The following is a 12,500-nucleotide window of genomic DNA, read 5'->3' on the forward strand; positions in this document are numbered from 1 at the left end:
TTGGTTGTCTGTATAATTAAATTATTTCAAATAGAATGTTTGGCTTTATAATTAAATTATTTCAAATAGAATGTTTGACTGTATAATTAAATTATTTTAAATAGAATGTTTGGCTGTATAATTAAATTATTTTAAATAGTATGTTTAACTGTATAATTGAATTATTTAAAATAGAATGTTTAGCCGTATAATTAAATTATTTCAAATAGAATGTTTGACTGTATAATTAAATTATTTCAAAGAGAATGTTTGGCTGTATAATTAAATTATTTTAAATAGAATGTTTGGCTGTATAATTAAATTATTTTAAATAGAATGTTTGACTGTATAATTAAATTATTTTAAATAGAATGTTTGACTGTATAATTAAATTATTTTAATTAGAATGTTTGACTGTATAATTAAATTATTTCAAATAGAATGTTTGGCTGTATAATTAAATTATTTTAAATAGAATGTTTGACTGTATAATTAAATGATTTTAAATAGAATGTTTGACTGTATAATTAAATTATTTAGTAGAATGTTTAACTAAATAATTAAATGATTTTAAATAGAATGTTTGACTGTATAATTAAATTATTTTAAATAGAATGTTTGACTGTATAATTAAATTATTTTAAATAGACTGTTTGACTGTATAATTAAATTATTTTAAATAGAATGTTTGACTGTATAATTAAATTATTTTAAATAGAATGTTTGACTTTATAATTAAATTATTTTAAATAGAATGTTTGACTGTATAATTAAATTATTTTAAATAGAATGTTTGACTGTATAATTAAATTATTTCAAATAGAATGCTATTTATTAAAACAAGAACTATATTATGTAAATAATTAGCTAAAATAGAATTTACAAACGTCTCTTTTTATACACACACACATTGACATACACACACACATTGACATACACACACACATATGTATTAATAATGAGATGATTCCAATATTTTTCCCGATTCCGTACTAAATACGCAGTTCCGATACAATTACCGATTCCGATTTTTTTTTTTTAGAAATCTCTAAATATTTAACTATAAGATTGTTATTTCCTCCGATTTTCATAAGAACACACGTTAAATATGCAGATATTTTCTTAAACGTCAACATACACTTGTGGAGGATGATCTATTTACTGGTATTTTGAAATCAATAAATATTTAATATTTTATCGTTATTCCCAGAAATGCATTATTTTGGTTTCATCAAAAAAGACAATTAGAAGAATCGTTTTTGCATCGACAAATAGGCATCAATTTTTCCGATTCCGATTCCGATATTCCCAAATCTTCCGATTTTTCTGATTCCCGATTCCGAATAATCGTCACAACACACACACACACACACACACACACACACACACACACACACACACACACACACACACACACACACATATATGCATAATTACACTTTTATAATAATCAATCCTTAATACCTACAGGCACTAGTGTTTCATGCTTATGTAATAAACAATATAGGGTGACAATTCATACCGGTTAGGAGATTCGAACCCAGCCACAAAGCCAACTAATACTCAGTTGCTATTCCGGTCCATCAAACAATTTCTACGATAAAGAAGGGAATTATAACTAATAAACGCTCCATTTGGCCACAGACATTAGAAAATGCAGTATGCTTGTACGATGGAAATATATATATATATATATATATATATATATATATATATATATATATATATATATATATATATATATGTTTGTGTGTGTGTGCGTGCGTGCGCGCGTGTGAGAGTGTGAGTTTACAGAATTACCTTTTAGTCAAATAACTTCAAGGTACAATATCTAGCTGTTCTTTGTTCAAGATGGTAATAGATGCTTCCAACTAATCCTAAAATAGTTTTCCAATTGATTTAAGCTAAAATATGTATACAACCACATAAATATATTGTTATAAAATATTTATATCAATTAAGCCTCCGGATTTCATCGTCATAGGGAACTATCAGGCTAAACTAACTATGCGTAGCTTAATTGGCATTAATATAATTTAATAACTTACTACACTTCTCTATTCACGTGTGGATACATGTACATGACCACCCAGATATATATATATATATATATATATATATATATATATATATATATATATATATATACATGATGATTGCAACGTCTTGTCAAACGAGTGCCACTCCCTCAGACACTTAAAAGTCCATGAGCCCAAAAATGACTTCCATCGCCACGGGACCATTTTAATGCCTGAGAAAGTATCTATACACAGATGATGTTACAGAGTCTTAGCTTTGTACGACAGCTAAGTCTCTCTCTCGGTTCAAAATGTTGAGATCCAGCAACAAGCAAGAGCAAGATAGCCAGCAACAAGTTAAACTGCAGACCAGCTTAATGCGGGTACTGGTCTCCAGCTTTATGTTTTTTTTAAATCAGAGATTTGCTCCTCCTAGAAAGGTTGCCTTTACCACGGCTTACGGGAGCCCTCTTCACCCCAACACACACACATACATACACACAAACACACACGGTGCTAGTTGGCCGTTGATCCCGAAAAAGGGTTCAGTCGCCCTTTGGAAAGTCTTGTTTTTAATCCTTCAGGGAGACTAGCCACCCTCTCACCAAACAAGTTTGGTGGGGGAACCAGTTTAGTCGCTGGTGTTACATACATACATACACACACACAGACACACACACACACACATATATATATATATATATGAATATAATGGTTGTATCGGTTGGTTTCCTTGATATAAACTTGCATGATTATTTAAGAGTTCTCAATGCAGGATAGAGCTGGTATATAGTTTGTTTATTATACAAACATTATTGGTTTCATATGTGCATACATGTTTCAGGATAACACTTCATCACACTAGATCTGATGAAGTGTTATCCTTGAATTGGGATTTCTCTGAAACATGTATGCACATATGTAATCAATAATGTTTGCATAATAATAATAATAATAATAATAATAATAATAATAATAATATATATATATATATATATATATATATATACGTATACGCACGCACACACACACTAATATATATATATATATATATATATATATATATATATATATATATATATATATATAAAGACAGAGAGATGCGCGTGTGTATGTGTGTCAGAACAACAACGATACCATCGGTTTCAATTCTTAACAAAGAGAAAATATAATAGATTTTCTTTTATTGGGTTGTTTTAGGCTTTTTGTTTAGTTTAAAACTGAAAGGTCTGATGTTAATCTAAATTTCTGTAGACATATAGAAATAGATAATAAGGCGTACTGTTAAATATTTCCTTTCAAATAAAGCACACACAGGTTTATATATATTTATCTATATATATATATAAAAGTGAAAGTGTCTGTGTCTGTGTGTCTATGTATCTGTGTATCTGTGTGTCTGTGTACATTTCCCTACGCAATAACTCTGTCAATTTTTAGTCTACAGACTCGAAATTTGATATACAGGTTACTGAGATTTGGAAAAATCGATGTGATCGGTTTTTGGTCAGAAATTTGGCGATTAAATGGTCAAAGTTCAACGATTTGACTTTCGAGAACTCTACCAAACTCCTCCGGCAATTTTGGGTCTACGCACTTGAAATTTTAGATATAGGACATGGAACTACCTTAATAACTTTATTTGAGCCAAAACAATACATTTAAGGGGTCATAATAGGGGTCAAAGTTTTTAAAAATTTGACCTCTGCGGTCTCTTTCGAATTACTCAGACAATTCCAGGTCTAAATATTTGAAATTTTACATAAAAGGTATTCAGAGATATGGCAAGCTTTTTCATCAGTTTGTGTCGAAAATTTTTAGTTATCAATATATAAATGTATGTATGCATGCATGTCTGTTTGCATGTCTGCCTTAAACTTTCAATAGAGGCGACGGATTTTACCAAGATCAGTATTGTTTTAAAGTTCGACCTTTCACACGACAAATATCGAAAAATTGGCTAAAAACATTAATATCTTCCCCTTCAACTAGGCACTTTTCCACAGAGTGGGGGTCACTTTCTTCGTCGATATTTTTGAAAGTTATCCTCTCCTTTAGATTATCTAGCCTTAATTTTGAAATATTTCGCTTCCGGTTTGGCGGTGGTCGTAACAGCATAAGCGTTAGGTTTTACCCCGTTCTTTTCCTCCTTTGTGGTACGGGTTCGAGCCTGCCTTCCTACTACTACTACTACTACTACTTTTTTATTTGCTCAACATATACATCCAAAGACCCGGGCAACGCCGGGCGCCCATGCTAGTTTATATATATATATATATATATATATATATATATATATATATATATATATATATATATATATATATATAATGGAATATGTTCATTAATACGTGCTCCATCACAAATTAGACTGAGTAACTGACGTTGTTTTCACACGTCTTCCACCTTGGAATTTCTCATTGGTCAACACCTTCTAGAAAATCCAGCCAATGGGTATAAAATGGGTTGCTTTAGAATTATATACTGAGCTTACTCTCAAAATCATTCTCTTATGGAAACCTTTTTGGCGACAGAAATACTTAGTTAAGTCAGTAGACTTATTCGAGGATATATTTGAACTCTCCCTCAGTTACTTTATTTTACTTAATTGAACATATTCATATTCCCATTCGACTAATTTTATTTCTTTCCTTCGATAAGAGAACATACGCAAATCCACGTAGTTGCTTTAACGTGATGATTACGTGATCTAGACAGAGACAAAAACAACATTGAATTGCATCATCATTTTATATTTTATTTCACTATATAAGCTATTCTTTTTTGTTTCTTTACACCTAATCTCCCAAACCATGGGATCTTCGTAGCATATCTCTTATTCGTCTAGCATAATTTTTAGAAGCACTGATGATTGTCTCATAAAAAATGAAATGCCTCATACATTTTGAAGATTACATATATCTTGCTAATACGGTAAAACATTTAGATTCAAATGAAAACAGAATGTGATTATATGACAATCGTGTTTGCTTACATTTTATGTGGTATATATAAGATTAGCAAGTGGTGCCCGGCATTGCCTGGTGGATTAATACGCTTACATGATATATTTCTATTACTGCAAGTTTCGTACTTATTATTATGGAGTCAATTCTTTATCCAAAATTACATATTATATTCTACCCAAAATATAGTCGTCATTTCAAAATAAACTATGACTTGGGTTCCATTACCTAGAATCGAAACTGAAACAAAATTTTTAGCTTTCTAGCCTGAGACAAATCAGCCATTGTTAGCTGAATAAGGAATAGCTAAAGATAAACTAAGTTTTGCGTACAAATGTGTATATATTTGCACATGCGTAGAATTCCACTTACGCTGGCCAAGTTCTCATTTTTTTTCTCAATTTTGACCCATTAGCAACTATTTTAATCGGGTAAAGATTCATAAAAAACGGCCCACAAAAACTGCAATCATTTCAGCTACTCCCCCCCCCCCTTCGACATTCTTCAATCTTTCCTCTCAGAAGAGGTACAATTCGAAAAAAAATGGAGACAGACAGGCAAATACATAAACAAACAGACATACTGAGTTTTATAAATGAGATCACAATATTTGTATTGACGTTCTAGTCTGGTAAAAAATTTGTGTTATTAAAATTGATATTGAAAACACACTAAAAACCGTCTTTCGTCGGAAAGTTATTTGTCAGTAAGTCCATTAATTTCCTGTATCGCTGAATCGTTTACTTACGTGAACAAACAATAGTAGCAATGTTTCTAAAGAGATAATCAGTTGTTTACCATGAAATACTGTTTCGGAGATTTAAAAACAAAGCAGTATATTACAGCATTGCTCCCCAGCAGTGTTGATCAAGCACTATCTCCCTTAAAACACAGAAACAAAATAATTTTGACACTGTTTTTATTTTCCTCCAGAAAACTAGGCTAACCAATTTATGTCATAAAAAAAGTATTCTTACCTGTGGCATATATATATATATATATATATATATATATATATATATATATATATATATATATATATATATATATATATATATATATATATATATATATATATAATTCCGTAGCCAAACAACGTCGCAGCCCACAAGAGCCATTTTTAAAAAATTTTTTTAAAAACTGCAAATTCAAATTTAATTTTATGTAACTGTTTAAACAAACTGTACCTCATTTGATTAACCTTTTATTCCTCTATAATTTTACCTGTTGGTATTCTACTTTTAATTGAAATATTCTAGTGTTCACGTCAATTTTAAAAAAATAACTTAATGATAAGAATAATTTATAATGAAAAAAAAATTATAATTATTAGAATAATTTAGAATGATATGAATAATTTATAATGAAAACATAATTTATAATTATAAGAATAATCTATAATTAAGAAAAGAATTTATTCGCATTATTTGGATTTATCGAATGCATGTCTTATTTTGAGGATGATTTTCACAATGTTTCAGTCGATGTAACCTCCGACCTTCTTCAGTCGTATCTTATCGAACTCGGGAATGTTTCTTTCGAACTCGGGAATTTGAAGAGAATTTCGAGTGGAACCCTTAATTTACTAAACGGGGTTAGCGTGCTCTTGTTCCCTAGCCATGTCTGGATAGAGGTCCTATATAATTTTTAATTGTATTTTTCACTCGCCAACACTGAAGATTGAACCTTCAACCTTCAGGAGAATATCACTTTTACAATTGATTCAAGTACTTTAACTACTGCACAAAGGGTCTTTGGGATAACCATTCCTCATCTTAAAAATTCAGAAATGTCAAGAGTAAATTATAATAATAAAAATAATATATAACGATAAGAATAATTTAATAATGATAATAATAATTTAAAAATGATCAGAATAATTTATAATAATAAGAAGAATTTATAATGATAAGAATAATTTAATAATGACAAGAATAATTTAAAAATGATAAGAATAATTTATAATAAGAAGAATAAATTTATAATGATAAGAATAATTTATTAATGCCAAGAATAATTTAAAAATGATGAGAATAATTTATAATAAGAATAAATTTATAATAATAAGAATAATTTAATAATGCCAAGAATAATTTTAAAATGATGAGAACAATTTATAATAAGAAGAATAAATTTATAATAATAAGAATAATTTAATAATGACAAGAATAATTTAAAAATGATGAGAATAATTAAGAATAAGAAGAATAAATTAATAATTATAAGATTAATTTAATAATGATAAGAATAATTTTAAAATCATCATAATAATAAATAATAAGAAGAATAAATTAAAAATGATAAGAATAAATTAATAATGATAAGAATAATTTAATAATGATAAGAATAATTAATAATAAGAGGAATAATTTAACAATGATAAGAATAATTTAATAATGATGAGAATAAATTAAAAATGATGTGAATAATTTATAATGATAAGAATAATTTATAATGATAAGAATAATTTAATAATGATGAGAATAATTTAATAATAATAAGAATAATTTAATAATGATGGGAAGAATTTATAATGATAAGAATAATTAAATAATGATAAGAATAATTTGATAATAATAAGAATAATGCAATAATGATAAGAATAATTTAAATAATGATAAGAACAATTTAATAATGATAAGATTAATTTAATAATGATAAGAATAAGTAATAATAATAAGAATATTTAATAATAATAAGAATAATTTAATAATGATAAGAATTATTTATAATGATAAGAATAATTTAATAATGATAAGAATAAATTAATAATGATAAGCATAATTTAATAATAATAATAATTTAATAATTATAAGAATAATTGAAATTAATAAGAATAATTTAATAATGATGAGAATAATTTATAATGATAAGAATAATTTAATAATGATAAGAATAATTTATAATGATAAGAATAATTTAATAATGATAAGAATAATTTAATAATGATAAGAATAATTAATAATAAGAAGAATAAATTAATAATGATAAGAATAATTTAATAATTATAAAAATAATTTAATAATAATAAGAAAAAATTAAATAATGATGGCAATAATTTAATAATGATAAGAATGATCTGATAATTATAAGAATAATTTAATAAAAGAAATAATTTGATAAGAATAATAAATAATAAGAATAATTTTATAATAATAATAAGAATTTAATAATAAGAAAAATAATTTATAATGATAAGAATAATTTAATAATAATAAGAATAATTTAATAATGGAAAGAGTAATTTAATAATAAGAATAATTTAATATTACTAAGAATAATTAAATATTGATAAGAATAATTTAATAATAAGAAGAATAATTTAATAATGGAAAGAGTAATTTAATAATAAGAATAATTTAATATTACTAAGAATAATTAATTATTGATAAGAATAATTTAATAATAAGAAAAATAATTTAGTAATGATAAGAATGATTTAATAATAATTAGAATAATCTAATGATAATAAGAATAATTTAATAATGATAAGAATAATTCATAATGATAAGAATAAAGTAATAATGATAAGAATAATTTAATAATGATAAGAATAATTTATAATGATAAGAATCATTTATAATGATAATAATAATTTATAATGATGAGAATAATTTAATAATGATAAGAATAATATAATAATAATGAGAATAATTAAATAATGACAGGAATAATGTAATAATGTAAAGAATAATTTAATGATAAAACAATAATTTAATAATGATGAGAATAAATTAATAATAATAAAAATATTTAATAATGATGAGAATAAATTAATAATGCTAAGAATAATTTAATAATGATAAGAATAATTTAATAATGATAGGAATAAATTAATAATAATAAATATATTTAATAATGATAAGAATAATTTAATCATAATAAAATAATTTAATAATGATGAGAATAATTTTTAATGATGAGAATAATTTAATAATAAGAAGAATAATTTATTAATGATAAGAATAAATTTATAATGATAAGAATAAATTTATAATGATAAGAATAATTTAATAATGATAAGAATAATTTAATTATGATAAGAATAATTTTAAATGATGAGAATAATTTATAATGATAATAATTAGTTATAATGATAAGAATAAATTAATAATGATAAGAATAATATAATAATGATGAGAATAATATAATAATGATGAGAATAATATAATAATGATGAGAATAATTTAATAATGATAAGAATAAAGTAATAATAATAAAAATATTTAATAATGATAAAAATAATTTTATAATGATGAGAATAAATTAATTATGCTAAGAATAATTTCATAATGATTAGAATAATGTAATAATGATGAGAATAAATTAATAATAATAAAAGTATTTTATAATGATAAGAATAATTTAATAATGAATAGAATAATTTAATAATGATAAGAATATTTAATAATGATAAGAATAATTTGATAATGATAAGAATAATTTAATAATGATAAGAATAATTTGATAATGATAAGAATAATTTAATAATGATAAGAATATTTAATAATGAAAATGATAAATTAATAATGATAAGAATAAATTAATAATGATAAGAACAATTTAATAATGATAAGAATAATTTAATAATGATGAGAATAATTTAATAATGATTAGAATATTTAATAACGAAAATAATAAATTAATAATGATAAGAATAATTTAATAATAATAATAATAAGAATTTAATAATAAGAAGAATAAATTAATAATGATAAGAATAATTTAATAATAAGGAGAATAAATTAGTAATGATAAGAATAATTTAGGCTACCGGCAGATGGATACGTAGGATTAAATATTAAGTCACTTTCATCTATGAATGTTTAATTTTGCGCATGTGCAAAAGTAACAGCAGGAGCCATGTTTTATTCGACTTATGTTTTGTTTTCAATTTTGAATCATTATCAACGAATTTTGTCAGCTGAAAAGCAACTCGTAAATGAGCTATAGATCTACATACTTTATGCATCAAATTTTAACTCTTATATTGAGAAAGGGGTTTAATAGAGACTCTTCGCACACACACACACACACACACACACACACACACATATATATATATATATATATATATATATATATATATATATATATATATATACGGCATAATCGCGTTGCCACACCGATTCTCGCCAGATCATCGAAGTTCAGCAACATTGAGCCTAGCTAATACTAGATGGGTGACTATTTGAGAATTCTAGGCGCTCTATGTGCACTACGCTTATCTCAGCATTTGTTTTCAGTCGTCTTGTACATACACTTCACTTTCCACTGGTATTTAACAATGCCGACTCAGGAGAGGTGTGGTTGGAGATTGTGCACTCCCTGCCACAAAGATTTCACGCGCAGGAACTCCTTCGTGAGTATCCATAGTCTGTCAAAGACCGCAGGAGCCTGTTTATATATATATATATATATATATATATATATATATATATATATATATATATATATGTGTGTGTGTGTGTGTGTGTGTAACTACTTCTGTGTGCTTAAATTCTACGCAATTATGAAAAATGTAGAAATTATATATAAATAGTCTTCAGTGTAATAGTGAAATGAACTAAGTTATCCAATAAGAAACCATAAAAAGCAATTAATTACTGCTCGTTTTTCAAAGGAGTATGCAAATTACTTAATTTACATGTAGTCGATCGCATATCTATACCTGATTATGTTATGAACTCCGTTTTTATAATTTTTAAATAGAGAAAGCAGGCTTTTAATATAAACATTAATTAAAAATGTTCTGTGATATCAAGCAGATTTCGTATTTATTATTACAGTTAATTTTCTATTGATTGTTATATCGTGCCTAAGATATATTAGTGATTTCAATATTGCAAAAAAATTACTTGTATGCCATCAGATAGAATCGAAACCAAAACTTAAAGCCATCAAACATTATCCGTTAGCAGGTGACCTATATCCATATGTATTAAAAACTGCAAAACGTAACGTCTTTTAACCGATAAGTTTTGATGATCGCATGCGAAGAAAAAAGTATAGTTGACTTACGCCAAACCAAGGGGAATGCTGTTTTTATTTCAGTTTTCACTCCTTAGCACCTATTTTACAATCTAAAACACAAATCGAAAGTGTGCTACAAGTCCAAATACCCTTAATATAAAATTTCAATTCTGTAGACCAAATATCCAGAGAGGAGTTTGGTAGATATTTTCGCACGCACACACACACACACACGCACACACACACACACGAACACACACACCGACAAGTTTATATATATATATATATATATATATATATATATATATATATATTAGAATTTTCAGAATGTGAGAGATAGTATAATAATTTTCACAGTCAATTTTGTAGCGTAAATCGTATGTAGATGGTATTTCTATTTTCAGATGGCGCAAATTCGTTTGAAGAAAAACGGACGTTATATCAAAAGGAAAACGTAAGACACAATATTATTTGATTACCCAACTGCGAACAACAGCGTCGCAGGTCATTCATATTAGAATTCGTGAAAAGCAACAAAATCTGAGTGACTTAAAATCTATAAGTTTTTGTTAATGCAATTGAACATATACTGATGGAGATAACCGTTATCTATCCTGTCTGTCTGTTTGCATGTTTGTTTATCAGTTCCACTTTTTCTCGGAAACTACAAGGCCGATCTGGCTGATATTTATCCGTTCGCTGCTCTGTTTTTGCTTAGTCTCAACAATGCAACATTTACTCTTTATTTTAGAAACTACTGCACAGATCTGACTACAATTTTGTTTGGATCTTTGCTATGATAAGTTATAGCAAACTAAGTATCATGATAACCGTTTGATGCACGTTTATGGTTTAATAGGATAAGAACTAATACAAATATGAGCACAAATGTAATCATATTCAACAAGTTCGTATAAGGCACTTATTCTAAATCAACGGGCTATGAACATTTTCCTGTATTTACCAAGGTAAAATATAATTAACTATATTTCAACTTGCTGCAGTATATGCTTAATATTGTTTTTTCTAGATATTTTTCGGGATTTGACAAAAATATATAGACATCTTAATAAATAATGGTTACATTGATCGGTTAATTGCTGATTACATGTAGCAAACGAGTTTCAGATTTCGATTCTTCCAGATTCAAGCAAAACGATGCATTAATGTTAGTGACTGATTTATGCAGTCTTATCTGCTATACACAGCAAATCCAATATCATAGACCATTTTAATAGAACGTACATAAAAATAAAACGTATTTATTCTTTATTTATATTATGGCAGAAGTCTGCAACTTCCGGTAAAGTTTGGTAAAATCAATGAAACTAATAAACACAAACAACATTGGATTTACATTTACAAACAGTGGATTTACATTTGTTCTTAGCCTTTTGACTAGGAACAAGGTGTAGTATCTGTTCTGATAATACACTTCACTTTTTCTGATCTCGATCAATGGAGGAGAAATCCTTCTACACTGAAGCATTTTTTCTATCCAGAGAATCCTTTTGGAGGGAGCTGGATTTTCCCCACATTCAAAACCGACCTCGTGTCTAATTCT

General features: G+C 26.1%; 1 long non-coding RNA gene across 2 annotated transcripts in view; it reads left to right on the forward strand.

The window, feature by feature from the left end:
- Positions 1-12,500, forward strand: part of LOC145260138 (uncharacterized) — a 56,490-nt gene that overhangs the window by 10,168 nt on the left and 33,822 nt on the right. The window contains exon 2 of one of the 2 annotated variants that reach the window (XR_013864245.1): positions 11,341-11,390. The exons of the other annotated variant lie outside the window; for it this stretch is intronic. This is a non-coding gene — a long non-coding RNA (uncharacterized LOC145260138). The remainder of the gene's footprint in view (positions 1-11,340; positions 11,391-12,500) is intronic. 2 annotated transcript variants of the gene reach the window in all.

Source organism: Euprymna scolopes, chromosome 3, assembly GCF_053919585.1.
Source record: "Euprymna scolopes isolate OS-2025 chromosome 3, ASM5391958v1, whole genome shotgun sequence".
NCBI lineage: Eukaryota > Metazoa > Mollusca > Cephalopoda > Sepiida > Sepiolidae > Euprymna > Euprymna scolopes.